Consider the following 12253-nt stretch of genomic DNA (forward strand, 5'->3'; position numbering starts at 1 on the left):
GTATGGAAGTAGTAAAACTTTCACTATTTGCACATGACAGGAGACTATCTATTGTAAACCCTAAAGATTCCACCAAAAAACTACTAGAATTGATAAATGAATTCAGTAAGGTCACAGAATACAAAATCAGTATATAGAAATCTGTCACATTTCTATATATTAATAATGAAGTAGCAGAAAGAAATTAAGAAAACAATCCCATCTACAATTGCACCAAAAATAATAAAATACCTAGGAATAAATTTAACCAAGGAGATGAAAAACCTATACACAGATAATTATAAGCCAGCAATGAAAGAAATTGAAGACAACAAACACATAGTAAGATACTCTATGCTCATGCATTGGAAAGACAGATATTGTTAAAATATCCATACCATTCAAAGCAATTTATAGATTATTACAATCACTATCAAAGTACCAACAGCATTTTTTACAGAACTGGAGCAAATAATACTAAAATTTGTATGGAACCATCAGAGACCCTGAATAGCCAAAACAATCTTGAAAAAGAACAAAACTAGGTGCATCACAATCTTGGATTTGAAGATATACTACAAAACTGTAGTAATCAGAACAGTATGGTACTGGCACAAAAGCAGACACACAGATCAATAGAACAAAATAGAGAGCCCAGAAATAAACACACAGTTATATGGTCAATTAATTTTCAACAACAAAGGAGGCAGGAAGATGCAGTGGGAAAAGACAGTTTCTCTAACAAATGGTGTTGGGAAAACTGAACAGCCATATGCAAAAGAATGAAACTGGACTACTTTCTTATACCATTCACAAAGATAAACTCAAAATGGATTAAAGATCTAAATATGAGATCTGAAACCGTATAAATCCTAGAAGAGAATACAGGCAATAATTTCTCTGACATTGGCCATAGCAATATTTCTCTAGATATGTCTCCTGAGGCAAAGAAAACAAAAGCAAAAATAAACTATTGCGACTACATCAAAATAAAAAGCTTCTGCACAGCAAAGGAAACAACCAATAATTCTAACAGACAACCTAGTGAGTGGGAGAAGATATTTATAAATGATATATCTGATAAAGGGTTAGTATCCAAAATATATAAAGAACTTACACAACTCAACACAAAAAACCCACAAATAATCCAATTAAAAATGAGCAGAAGTCATGAACACTTCTCTAAAAAAGTCACTTCTCTGAAAAAGACATACAAATGGCCAACAGACATATGAAAAGATGTTCAACATCACTCACCATCAGAGAAATCAAAATCAAAACCACAATGAGATATCACCTTATACCTGTCAGACTAAAACCAACAATATAAGAAACGACAGGTGTAGGCAAGGATGTGGAGATAAATGAAACTTGTGCACTGTTGGCAGGCATGCAAACTGGTGTAGCCACCGTGGAGAACAGTATGGAGGTTCCTCAAAAAATTAAAAATAGAACTACCCTATAATCCAGCAGTTCCACTTCTGGGTATTTATCTGAAGAAAACACAACAGTACTTCAAAAAGATATAGGCACTCCTATGTTTATTGTAGCAATGTTTATAATAGCCAAGACACAGAAGCAGTCCAAGTGTTCATCAGAAGATGAATGGATAGGGGCACCTGGGTGGCTCAGTGGTTGAGCATCTGCCGGTAGGCTCAGGTCATGATCCTGGGGTCTTGGGATTGAGTCCCATATCAGGCTCCCCATGGGGGGCCTGTTTCTTCGTCTGCCCATGTCTCTGCCTCTCTCTGTGCATCTCTCATGAGTAAATAAATAAAATCTAAAAAAAAAAAAGATGAATGGATAAAGAAGTGGTATATATATATATACATACAATGGAATATTAGCCAAAGAAAAGAATGAAATCTTGCTATTTGCAATGACACAGATGGATCTAGAGGGTATAATGCTAAATGAAATATGTCACTCAAAGAAAGACAAATACCATATAATTTTACTCAGATGTGGAATTTAAGAAACAAGCAAGCAAAGAAAAAAAAAGAGACAAACCAAAAAACAGACTCTTAACTATAGAGAACAAACTGATGGTTACCAGAGGAGGTGAATGGGGGATACGTGAAATAGGTGAAAGGAATTAAAAACACACTTAATCATGATAAGCACTGAGTAATGTATAGAATTGTTAAATCACTATATTGTACACCTGAAACTAACATAATACTATATGTTAACTATACTGAAATTAAAAAAATAAAAAAGAATGACTTGCATTTTGGATTTTTTTCCCTTCTGCCTTGCCTAGAATTTAATCTTCAGCTTGACCAATAAGTATAGCCATTTTTTTAAAAAAAAAGACGACCTACTGAATGAAAGAAAATACTTGTAAATCATATATCTGAGAAGGGGCCATATATCCAAAATATGTAGGTAAAGAACTCATACAACTCAATAGCAAAGAAACCAAACAATCCAATTAACAAATGGGCTGAGGATCTGAATAAACATTTTCCCAAAGAAGACATATAGGTGGCTAATAGGTACATAAAAATGTGCTTGACAGTACTGATCATCAGGGAAATGTAAATCAAAACCACAGTGAGGTAATCTCATACCTGTTAGAATGGCTTTATTTAAAAAAATAAGAAATAACAAATGTTGGCAGGAATGTTGCATAGGGAACCTCTGCACACCACTGGAAGGATGTTAATTGGTGAAGCCACTACTGAAAACAGTACAGAGATTCCCCCCCAAATTAAAAATAGGACCACCATACAATCAACCATTCCACTTCTGGATATTCATCTGAAGAAAACAAAATCACTACTTTGAAAAGATATAGGTATTCCCACGTTCACTCCTACATTATTTACAGTAGCCAAGATATAGAAGCAACCAAAGTGTCCATTGATGAATGAATGAGTAAAGAAAAAGTGGTACATATGTATAATATACAGCCGTAAAAAAGAAGGAATCTTTTCCATTTGTACAATATGGATAGTCCTTGAGGGCGTTATGCTAAATGAAATAAATCAGACAGAGAAAGACAAATACCATGTGCTCTCACTTGTATGTGGAATCATCCCCTCATCCTGCAACCCACCAAACAAAATTGAACTCATAGATACAGAGAACAGATTGGTCTTGCTGGAGGCAGGGGTAGGGTGAGGCAGAATGGTCAAGGGGATCAAAAGGTACAAATTTTTAGTTGTAAAATAAATAAGTCACCGGGATGTAACCTACAACATGGTGTAGTTAATAAGACTGTAGAGCATATTTGAAAGTTGCTAAGAGAGTAGATCTTAAAAGTTCCCTTCACAAGAAAGAAAAAACCAAAAACGTATCTCTGTGTGGTGATGGATATAAACCAGACTTATTGTGGTGATCACTTTACAAATACAAATATTGAATCATTATGTTGTGTATCTAAAACTACTATAATGTTATATGTTAACTATACTCCCCTTCCCCCAAAAGAAAGAGAGTTAATATGCTGTCAGGTTTGAGCTGCTCCACTTTAGGACCTCTTTGTTATCACCATTTAGCCCATACTCTAATACACACCATTCTTTTATATGAATTATTTTTAAAATTATTATAAAATTTTTACTTTTAAGTATTAGAAAAATACACCATTCATTACTCTTCGGTGCAAATTTGTCATGAGACTACACTTTTGTATTCCATTATGATTTACCATTATTGCATTGCTTCCTTAACAAGGATATATCAGATTTTAAATTATGAGGTGCTTATTTCAGAAACAAAATACATTATGTTTAAAAGGGGGGAAAAAGAGCAAAAAGAGCCATCTCTTTGAAAGGAGAAAAATCTAGTAAGAACAAAACATAAATTTACAACTTAGTTGTATGTTTTGCTGCTCTTAGTGCATCTCCATCCATCCTGCTTTCCTTTCTCTGGGGTTTAGGTAATGTAGTAACCCTGAATTTTATCTTATTTTTTTCTCCTGTGAAACCTTAATTAGGAATGAATTTTCTTTTTGCAGCATCTGCAATATTTCTCTCCTTTACTCATTCTAGAAACACTCCTAGATCTCACCCTATCTAAAAATTGCCCTCCAACTGCATGTCCTTCTGAGCATTGCCCACTTCTCTTGGGCAGAGACATCCTCAAAGAGTCAGTATTCACTTGCTTACATTTATACCCAGCCCTTACTAAGAGCTGTCTTCCGACCATGATTGATCGAAATGGCAGTTGCTAAGCTCACTTGTGACTTCTAGTTGCCAATGCCAGTGAAAACATTTTAATTCTGATTTGCCTAGACTACTTCACTGCACTGGAAATTGTTGATGACACTTTTTCTGGGAATTGCCTAAACTGTTTCTACTTATACCCATAATCTTCCTTTGACTCCTTTGTTGACTCGTCTTCCTCTGGGGACCCCTAACATTTTATGAATCCCAGGAATTGGCCAAGAATCACAGCTTTTCTCGTTGTATTCACTTTTCCTTGGTGATTTTATCCATTCTCATATTTTTTTTGAATAGGAAAAGATGGTTTAAAAATTTGTATTGAATGCCTTTTAAATTCAAATATCCAAACCTGAGGTCTCTGCAAAGAGGGTCTTAGGCTTTCGTTTCCAGTGGTCTCCTGGGGGATTTGTGCTAGGTGGGGAATAAAATTACTCTCAGAAACCCATATGCGAATGCACATGGCAAATTCCTAGTGCCTTATGATGATAGTGCTATATTACTTTAAAATGCTACCTCATAGGTTCTGTGAAAGTATATATGTGCTGAATATTTTAGAGATATTCACAAAACTTTCATCTAAGTTTAATGAGCCCTGTAAACTGTGATCTTTGGGATGCTATTCTCAGTTTAATTTCTAAAGCGGCCCATGGACCTCAGTCCAGATTCTTTGACACCATATATTAAAAAAATAATAATAATTAGCCAAACCCTATATCTGGAATGTTATTACACTTGTCTCAAGTGAAGCTTTGTGTGAAAAGTATTTTTGGAGCAACAAAAAAGGAAAAGAGCGGAGACTTCATCATTTTTAAAGAACAGGTTGCATGACTCTGTGGTGCTGGTTTGCTAATTAGTGATAGGTTGTATCCTCCATGGAAGACTAAATAATCTGTAATATGACCTCGTCGCTCACCCTATCAAGTTATAGGAGATGGTTTCTTCACCCCTTTGAATATGGATAGGCCCTGTGGCAGCACCAGTGGTAAGAGTATGGCAGAAATGGCTGCATACCAGTTATGAGTATAGACCTCAGTTGCCCTGCTTTTAGACTCCATGCTGTGGGAAGCCCACACTACATAAAAAGGACACGCACAGGTGTTCTGGCCCTGGCTGAGCTCCCAACGAAAGCCAGCATCAAAACCAGCCATATGAAGAGCCATCTTAGATGTTCAATCCATCTTTCTCCAGAACCCTGGGAAACATGACTCCTGGAAGCCTTGAAGAAAAAAAACACCCAGCTGAGATCACGAATACCTCAGAACAGTGAGGGATTAATAGTAAGATTGTTTTTTTCTGCTAAGTTTTAGAGCCATTATAAGAATTGATAGCCTAATATTAATGCCTGTATTTACAGAAGAATTTGGTCTGAGACTTGCTTTCTTTGTGACCTGGTGTTGAAGTAGTAGGGAGACTTTCACCCTTCACCCTTCACCCTTCACCTACCTCCAAATATTGTTGGCTATTGAGATCCAACAAAAAGATCCTAAGTGAAAAAAAAAAAAAAAAAAGATCCTAAGTGTTGTATGTGACCAAATGGACTTTGGGAGATAAAGCATTTTCACCAGTGCTAGCAGAGCAAGGATCAAGGCTCAGAACCTAGACATCAGTCCTCACCATGTGGTTGTGAATTGGAGAATTATAGCTTCAAATGTTACCATAAGTTGCTGGGTACTGACACAGCTGGGAGTAAAAATGTCACTAAGCCCAGAGATCTAGAATTCTTTTGTCCTGGTGGACAAAGTGTCCATTTACATGGTTAAGACTCTGCATTTGTGTTGCATCTCCTTGATGTAAAAAGGAGACAATGAGGAACTATATCAGCCATTTTCATCCTCATTTTTACATTGCTTAATTGCTGCTTTAAGAGCAAGCCAAAGCCAAAGCAACCTTGAATGTGTCTAAGTCAATATTCTCATCCATCCTTAGAACTGGACCAGGTGTGTTGGTAGACTGTCTCCACCTGAACACTCCACAGGCATCTCAAATGCATTGTATTCCAAACTAAGCATATCATATTTCCTTCTAACTCCACTGCCATTACTACCTTCTCTGTCTCAGTAGGTATTACTCTCCATCCACCCGTTCCCCAGATTTCTGTTTCAACCTCTCTTTGCTACATCCAAACAGTATACAAGGACAGCTAATATGACTTCCTTAATAGTTTTTAGGAATCTCTTCCTAATGTTTCCAGATTGTGGCCTAATCATGTCTCATTTGGATCTTCTGATTCATCTCCATGCCTCTAGTCCTATTTAAAACTCCCCCTCTACTCTGATAGCCGAGAAAGCTATCTATGTTGTAAATCTGACCATGTTCTATCTGTGCCCCACATCTGCTATCCTGACAGCAGCACAGGGCCTCCTTGCTCTCCTCTCTGGCCTCGTTTCCCACCACTGCACCCAGAACACTGAAAGCATGCTTGCAACGCTGCACTCTCACAAACCTGAAACATGTATCTTAGGCGTCTTTCTTGCCTCGGTGCCTTTGGCCTAAGTTCTCTGCCTGACATATCTTCTCTCCATGCCCCTCCTCACCTTCTTTGTTTTCAGCCTGGTTAATTTCTGCTTATCTTTAAAACTGTAGAGCTTGAAAAAGTCCTCATGCCTAGGCAATACCCCAAACCAATTACAATAGAATTTATGTGATGGCTCCCAGGAGTGAGTATTTTTTAGTTTCCCAGGTGATTTCTGTGGCAGCTGAGGCTGAGAACACTGCTTTAGAGTCATGATGCTCCTGTTCTCCCCAGATTGAAATGCTCTTTTATGATCCCATAATGTTCTGTAATATCTCTATTATTGCACATTTCACAATGCATTATAATGAGCCATTTACACATTTGTCTTCCTAGAGGTTATGAGATCCTCTAGGGTAGGGACTGTGGTTTTTTTTTCAAACTGGTATTTTCAGCATTTAGCTTAATGGCTGGTAGGTGCTAAACAATCAATCACTTTTATGAATGAATGGATGAATGTTAACGAACATTAACAAACACTTTTGTTTGTTAAAAAGGGAAAATCTCATCCTATTTTATTCCAACACTATCCATTTTTTTTTTTGTTAAGTCCCAAAGCACATAGGCATGAGTAGGGTTAGAATACATAGGTTGCTGTATGATCTGGGATGAAGGTCTTAACAAACCAGAGGGAGCACAGCAGATTTTGAGTAGGGTCCCCTCAAAGATGTCCTGAAAGGCCCAAGAATGTGACATAAGCTAGTGAGTGGGCAGTGGGAGGTAAGGTGCTTCAAAGACAAGACAAAAGGTAGATATTAAGGCTTACTCAGTAACTTTGTAGGAAAAAAATAAATTGCTTTTCTCCTACTTACTATAGTTTGATGAGAAACTTCAGTGGGTTGGGCTAGATATAGTAGAACATAAATGTGTACTTTTGAGAATTGAAAACACTGTAAAGAAGACAATAATTTAGAGCAGAATACTGAATAAAATCAGAATAACAAACTTATCTGTAGAAACATTCTGAAACCGTTTCAATTCACTAGCCCATTTCTGATCATTTTCATTTCAAGTTGCTGTGACGTGAACAAGAAAGTTCCTGATACCAAGAAACTTAGTCTAGTAATCATAGTAATGGAACAATAACATAAAGATATTTTGAGCATCTGCTATGTGATAGGCTTTGTTTAAAGATCTTCAGGCATATATGACATCTGATCCGTAATTAATTATTCTTGCTTTTCTGATGAAGAGAATAAGGCTCAGGGAGATTAAGGCCTTTGCCCAAGTTTGGTAGAACTAAGATTTAAATTTCTCTTTTTTTGTTTTTGTTTTTTTATTTTGTTGTTGCTTTAACCCATTCTGCCTTCCTAATCAGGGACATTAAACATGTTCATCAGTGATAAAAGTTAGAACGTGCTAAATGCTATAAGGAAACAAAAGACCACAAGAGTACATAGTGTCCAGTTTTGTCTCTCACTACCGAGGTCGGGCAGGGTGGGAACCAAAGCAGATATGAGGAAGATACCAGATTCGGGTCCTACGTGAGGAGTAGAATTTTGTTGTTGCTGTTCTAAGTTTAGTAACTCTCAAGTTTTTCTTTTTTCCTTTAGTGGTTTTATTATGAAATATATTTGAATTTACAGAAGAGTTGCAAAGATAGTACAGAGAGCTCCTGGGACCCTTTACCCATTTTTCCCCGATGTTAACATCGTATGTAGCCTTGGCACAATGATCAAAACTAGTACACTGACACGATCTTTGGGCTGATCCGTGGTGGACGTTTTGGGGGCAGCTGACCCGCAGCCTCCGCGCCCGCACCGCCTTGCGTGGAAGCCTGAGCCGGCCGTGCAGCTTTCTCCCTTTGCGCATAACCAGGTCCACCAACGAGGATGCTAGTTCACCAGCTGTCCGCCTTAACGGATTCAAGAACAAGGGGAAAGACAGTACAGAAATGAGGTGGCGCCGAATAGAAGTTAATGTGGAGCTGAGGAAAGCTAAGAAGGATGACCAGATGCTGAAAAGAAGAAATGTAAGCTCATTTCCTGATGACGCTACCTCTCCACTGCAGGAAAAAACCTCAACGACCAGGGCGCTATAAATTGGTCTGTTGATGACATTGTCAAAGGCGTAAATAGCAACAATTTGGAAAGCCAGCTCCAGGCTGCTCAAGCTGCTAGGAAACTACTTTTCTAAGGAAAGACAGACAACCTAATCCGGGCTGGTTTGAATCCAAACTTTGTGTCCTTCTTGGGCAGAACTGATTGTAGTCTTATTGAGTTTCAATCTGCTTGGGCCCTCACTAACATTGCTTCCAGAACATCAGAACAGACCAAGGCTATGGTAGATGGAGGTGCTATCCCAGCATTCATGTCTCTGTTGGCATCTTGTCATGCCCATATCAGTGAACAGGCTGTATGGGCTCTAGAAAACATTCCAGGTGATGGTTCAGTTTTTCGAGACTTGGTTATCAAGTATGGTGCAGTTGACCCACTGTTGGCTCTGCTTGCAGTTCCTGATATGTCATCTTTAGCGTGTGGTTACTTATGTAACCTTACTTGGACACTCTCAAACCTTTGTCGCAACAAAAATCCTGCACCCCAGTTAGATGCTGTTGAGCAGATTCTTCCTACCTTAGTTCATCTCCTGTATCGTGATGATCCAGAAGTATTAGCAGATACCTGCTCGGCAATTTCCTACCTTACTGATGGTCCAAATGAATGGATTGAAATAGTTGTGTAAACAGGATTTGTGCCCCAACTTGTAAAGCTTCTAGGAGCTACTGAATTACCCATTGTGACTCCTGCGCTAAGAGCCATAGGAAATATTGTCACTGGGACAGAAGAACAGACTCAGGTTGTAATAGATGCAGGAGCACTTGCTGTCTTTCCCAGCCTGCTAATGAACCCCAAACCTAATATTCAGAAGGAAGCTACATGGACAAATTCAAACATCACAGCTGGTCACCATGACCAGATACAGCAAGTTGTGAATCGTGGATTAGTCCCATTCCTCATTAGTGTTCTCTCTAAGGCAGACTTTAAGACACAAAAGGAAGCTTTATGGGCTGTGACCAACTATACAAGTGTGGAACAGTTGAATAGATTGTATACCTCGTTTATTGTGGCATAATAGAACCATTGATGAACCTCTTCACTGCAAAAGATACCAAAATCACTCTGGTTATTCTGGATGCCATTTCAAACATCTTTCAGGCTGCTGAGAAACTAGGGTGAAACTGAGAAACTTAGTATAATGACTGAAGAATGTGGAGGTTTGGACAAAATTGAAACTCTACAAAACCATGAAAATGAGTCTATGTACAAAGCTTCATTAAACTTGATTGAGAAGTATTTCTCTGTAGAAGAAGAGGAAGATCAGAATGTTGTGCCCAAAACTATCTCTGAAGGCTATACATTCCAAGTTCAGGATGGCACTCTGGGGACCTTTAGCTTTTAGATTGTACAGCTGAGACAGAAAGTTGTTCTGTACTCTGTTTGGAAGAAGTTTGTCTTACTGTCTCTCTACTAAGAACTCTTTTAAAATGTGTTTTGTTATTGTAGCACTTTTTACAACGAAATTATACTTGACCAGTTCCAAACTGTACAAACTGTATGAAGCTCCTCTTCTCAGTGGTTTCTTATTTCTATGTGGAATCTCCTATCTTACAGTGTCCTATAAAAAAGATTAATTTCTACTCTTTTCTTAAAAAAAACTCACAAAAACTAGTACATAAATATCAATACAATCCTATTTACTAAACTATATATTTTATTCAGATTTTCGCCACTAGTGTCCCCTTTCTGGTCCAGGATTGAATTTGATCAGGAGAAGATGGAAGATGAAAATATTCCAGGAAAGAAATCCCTGACCAATGAAAACCAAACAGCCCAGGTTACTTCTTCTAAGATGATCAATAACTTTTATTAAATCTAAATCCCTGTACTAGCAAGTGGGGAATTCTCCATTGCTGTTTTTTTCCCTGTTAGCTCTGTCTGGCTGAACATAAAGCGATAAATAAGGAGGAAAACAATTTGTGTTATTCCCTTGCTGTACTGCTGTACTTTCCTTTTGCATCACCAGTAATAGAAAATTAGGCTGTGCACATTTCATTGTTAATGCACTCTCAACGACTTTTCAGCCTTTGTCTGACAGCTCTGGCTTCATTACAACATACCACAGATCTGAGAAAAATATGCCGTTCTATGCTGTGTTTCCCCAAATAACTTTTTCATTTTGCAGGGTAGAAAGAACCTGCTCTACCCAAAAGGATAAACAAAGCTATTAAGTTCATCATCGGTCTTTTAAAAGACTTTCAAAACAGCCATATTAAAACAAAACTATAAGCTCCATAGAGCAGTAATACACTAGACATAAATTTAAAAAGTATGTCTTCATTGAAAACAACTATGACACAAACATTCACCTACGTCTTTGGGAAAATATAAATGATAGGAACTCTTAACTTTGCCAAGTTCTATGTGAAGAACCAAAAGAGTACTTTCTCAGAGAAATAGAAAATATGCCTCTAGGTTCACTTCCTTCTTTTTCTTATTAGATTGATGCATTTCAGCTTCCTTTTACCTACTTTTCCATCTTGCCCTGGAGATGGATCCTCAGTTCATATAATTGTAAAGGTGAATCTAGGAAGGTTTATTTTTTTTTAAAAAAAGGGCAACTGTCAACTTTGCTTCTTTGACTTTAGAACCTATGACATAGGGGATCCCTGCGTGGCTTAGTGGTTTAGCGCCTGCCTTTGGCCCAGGGCGTGATCCTGGAGACCTGGGATTGAGTCCCATGTCGGGCTCCCTGCATGGGGCCTGCTTCTCCCTCTGCCTGTGTCTCTGCCTCTTGCTCTCTCTGTGTTCTCTCATGAATAAATAAAATCTTTAAAAAAAACAAAAAAAAGTATGACATATTCTGGCATGATCCAATGCAGAGGCAGGGCTGCAAGCTAGGTGTACCCATGTTATCACGGACAATGATTCAAAGGTCACCAGACATCACTATTTCCTGTTGTTAGTGAAATTGCAAACGGGCACATTTTTAGTGACATTACTCATAACCACACTATGGTTGTTTAAATTGGAAGGAATGATAATGAGAGTAATTTGTGGGTAATTAGGCCTCTCTTTTCCACCTGTCAGTTATGCAAACTACAAGGACATGAACAGCATAGTCATGTGTTGCTTCAATTACGAAAAGTTTCATGAGGACGTTGAATAATGTGGGTAGTCTGTTAGAATGTTAAAGAGGAAAAAGTTGAAATCTGTTATGGGCTTTTAAAGAGTTTTATTGAGATATAATTTACATATCATAGAATTCATCCATTTTAAGTGGATACTTAAATGAATATTAGTATGTTTACAGTGTTGTACAATCTTCTAGAATCTAAATTTAGAACATTTCCATTGCCCTAAGAAAAAACTTTGTGCCCATTTAGCCACTCCTTTTTTCCTTACCTCCAACCCTTAGCAGACTACTAGTTTACTTTCTCTATATGTTTGCCTTTCTAGGACATTTCACATAAATAGAGTCATACATATTGATGTTGTGTCTGGTTTCTGTCAGAGAGCATTTTTTAGTTTTATGCACATTGTGGCATATATCAGAGCCTCATTCCTTTTTATTCCTGAATAGTTTTCCATTC

At 37.7% G+C, this 12253-nt stretch overlaps 1 pseudogene; it reads left to right on the top strand.

Moving 5' to 3' along the window:
* The window catches only part of LOC121492676, a 33186-nt pseudogene extending 23124 nt beyond the window's left edge, over positions 1-10062 (top strand).
* Positions 10063-12253: the final 2191 nt, after the last annotated feature.

Source organism: Vulpes lagopus, chromosome 6 (assembly GCF_018345385.1).
Source record: "Vulpes lagopus strain Blue_001 chromosome 6, ASM1834538v1, whole genome shotgun sequence".
NCBI classification, from domain to species: domain Eukaryota; kingdom Metazoa; phylum Chordata; class Mammalia; order Carnivora; family Canidae; genus Vulpes; species Vulpes lagopus.